This window comes from Meleagris gallopavo, chromosome Z (assembly GCF_000146605.3).
Source record: "Meleagris gallopavo isolate NT-WF06-2002-E0010 breed Aviagen turkey brand Nicholas breeding stock chromosome Z, Turkey_5.1, whole genome shotgun sequence".
Lineage (NCBI taxonomy): Eukaryota > Metazoa > Chordata > Aves > Galliformes > Phasianidae > Meleagris > Meleagris gallopavo.
The window spans coordinates 57369949-57373630 of NC_015041.2; positions in this window are offsets into that span (position 1 = coordinate 57369949).

Sequence of the window (3682 nt, forward strand, 5' to 3'; positions counted from 1 at the left end):
GACACATTCATTTATTTGCCGTTTAGGAGATGCTGAATCACTGCCAAAGATACTGCTGAGTGTTCCTCAGGCTGTCTCTGAACTGGGATACTGGAACAGTTTAATCAAACAGAGCTGAATTAGTACACAGTAATGTGTAAGAGAGACTCTCTCAGTAGCTTATTTTAGCAATTGAATTGAAGATACAGTTTTGCCACTTCTGAAACTTCCCATCTGTTTTCCAGTTATCCTTAGGTGAAGAGTTGCAAACAGACCTGATTTATAATATTAAATTCCACTCCCCCAGGCTCAAAGATTTAAGAACAACAAAAGACCTTTCAGGTGTTCTTCATGCATGTCAAAAAAGAAAACATGAGGGGAAACCTTTTCCCTGCCTCACGTTGGCTTTTCAGGACTGTGGCTTCCCACCCAGCAGATCATCTGGTCTGTTTCACATCTGGCAGTGAAAAATTAGAGAAGCTCATTCACTCACACTTCTGAGAAGATTAACATATCAGTCCTTAAATAGTCCTGCATTAAACTACATAAAATTGAAGTGATTCTTCCATGAGTAAGCATTCCTGTCAATGTAAATTACAGCTTTAAGGAAAATGCATTGACTTATGAGATTGTTGGTTCTGGATCTCTGCAACAGACTTTTGTAGGTTTTGTACAAATTCAGAAAGGTGATTTTTTTCTCAATCTTTCCATTTTCATCCGCAAAATACTGTGCAATACTGTAAAATGTCTCTTGTGATTGCCTCACAAAAGCAGTAATCACCTAACATCCACTACACTTCTGTATTTCACATTTTGGTTCGTTACGTACAAGAACAGCAAGTCACTACAAAAACGTTGACAAAAAAGACATGTCCAAGGCTGTATTTAACGTGCTGTGTTCAAAGTGCAGTTTCGAAAATATCCTTCCCTGTTCTTTTTGCTTTTAGTTTTGCGTTAAGGAGGAAGTTGTTTGCAGGGACTGTTTCTACTTCTACATTTTGTCTTACAGCTATAGAGCAGAGGGCAGCATCTCCAAGCATTCAATGCAGCTACGTGAGAAAACTAGTAAATTAAAAGTTGCTAAAATGTAGGGTTTTTCTTTCGTCAACCCTTAATAATACCTTCATCCTTATGCATATCATGTGATACAACTAGTCAACTTTCTGTTTTTTCTTTTTTTTTTTTCCCCTGAGATCAGGTATTTTTATTTAAATAGATTCCTTCATAAGCAAAGCATGACACCACTCGTTCACAATGCTGTCCATGTAACAGGAGCACTGGTCACTAGTAGAAAAGTTAACATTAGTCACACAAATCATCCTGACTACAAACTGTTCTCATAAGAGGATGAGTTTTTTTTCACTTTCAAATTTAAATCCAGAGTTGGAGGGAGGGACACTAAAACATTTCACAGTATTTCTCAGTAAAGTATTTTTTCCATCAAGTTTTGCTGTTGCTGCAGTGCCTTCAAAAAGATCACTGCCAATATAAATGCATCTTAAGAACTCTTGGGTTTTCTTTGCAGAGTGAATTGGTACAAAATGCCAATTTTTATGACTAAGATCTCTGATAAATGTCCCAGCTATTAATAGTTTCTAAGTCTTATACTCCTTCAGAAAAATTGGCCTTGTTTAAAAATATACATCCTGTACTGCTCCTGTTGTTCAGAGATAGGACCTGTTATCTGAGATGGGTGTCTTCTTGGACAATGTTTGTAACAGAGGGAGCGCAGACGTCCTATGAATATCCCTTCTTTTTGCATTTTACACTGTAAAAACAGAAGCACACTCTTTTTTTATGTCTGAAAGAATGGATAACAGAACCTGAGGGCCTGAGTGGGGGTGCTGATAGAAGCATTTGAGCTACTTTGTGCAAAGGCTTTACTTGAACACATTCCTTTTAAGTATTTGTCAGAAGACAACAAAGAGGAAAGTAAATTTCTAACAACCAATCAAACTACAGGAATTAGAATAGTTTAAAACTTATTTGGTACCTGTATCACTCCTCTACGGCAGTCTTTACTGTGAAGAAGGTGAAAGGTGCCATTAAATCTTACAGAACCCCAAAATCTTAGTCTAAGAGGAATGCTTGGAGGTCTCGTCAATCCCCCAGCTCAGAGCAGGACTTGCTCCACCCCTACTGCTCACCTGCTCCTCGGGAGCAAACAAGCATCATCAGTGAATGCTGTAAACAGCACATGATTTCCCTTAAACTGGGATTTGGGAAGCCAAAGTGTTAACACTGCAGCACTTAAGAAAGTACCAGCCTACTGTGAGCATCTGCATGAAGTCAAGACCACCGTTTCAAGTTTAGCCACTAGGATCTGTGGCTCTGTCCAGCACCACAATGCATTTCTAATATTAATGTAGAGGTTTTGTTCCACATAGGGGAAAAAAACCATGTCATTTTGTGTTCAACCGGGTCTGGATTCTACTCAAAAAACACACTACAATCTTAGAGCAAACAGTGAGCTTTTTAAAAGACTGCATACAGTCCAAGTTATTCCCAAATTTCTGAGTCCAAGTGCATGCTGATGCATTGTAATTAATTCCTGGTTTGTTTGTTTGTTTTTTCCCCTGAAGGGATGAACTATCAGTTGAGCACAATCAAGCTGCCAGATGCCACCAGTTGCAGCCTTCTCTCTCAACAAGCCATTCCCTTTTATGGTTCAACAGCATCAGGAGTGACAGTCAGGCAGCCAAGGCAGTGGCTATGGCAGAAGAACATAGAAAGACTGAAGGGAATGAAGGCAAAATATAAAGTCATTGAAAACCAAGAAGTAATTGCCTTGAAAATAACTATGTTCAAAATTCAGATGATTACAGAGTAAAATAATTCTCATTTTAGTGGGAACAGAATAAAAATAGTAATTTGTTATTGTACTGCAGCAGCAGCCTAAGATCTGATGATCCCCATCAGCCTACTGCACCCACCTGCACAAGAGCTGGTAGAAGGGAACATGGATCTTCCTGCCCTAGCACAATTACAAGTAACTGCAGTGTGGAATTAGTATTTTCTTCAGCCACACTGAAATGGTAATAATGCAGTAATGACAGTGCCCTACAGTGAAAACGCAAGCCAGAAGTAAGAGCAGGTAGAAGAAAGTAACTTCATCTCACTTTGTTGCAAAGGCATACTGAAACTCAACCACCAAAGCCCTGAAGGGAGGCAAAGAATAAAAGACTGATACAACACCCCAGCTTCAGTTTTATTAATTTATTACATTTGTGCATTGGTCCACACAAGGTAATATATAGATACAAACATCATGGAGACATACTGCGTGAACCAACACGTATTACAGCAACAAGAGGCAAACTAAGGAATAAGTCTACAAACATCAGAACACAACAACTACCAACACTGCTTTTCAATTAAAATTTCAAGAGCTGCAACACTGTATTATATTAGAAAAAAAAAAAAAAAGATCTTTGAAAAAACATGAAGTTTTAAAAAAAAATCTTTAAAAATGCGTTCCAACACTTGCTTGTACCTTTTCATTAGTAGTTTTAACCCTATTAAAGCAAATATTCACTGAAAATCAAAATAAATTTTAAACAAATTGAAAGAAATCTTAGAACATCTGAATTTAAGGGAAAGCCCCCCTGAATTTGAATGTAGCATAGGAAGTATTTCATAATACTCTGGTATCTTTCCCCCTAACCCTTCCAAAAAAACAAAAAACAAGCAAACAAAAAAACCC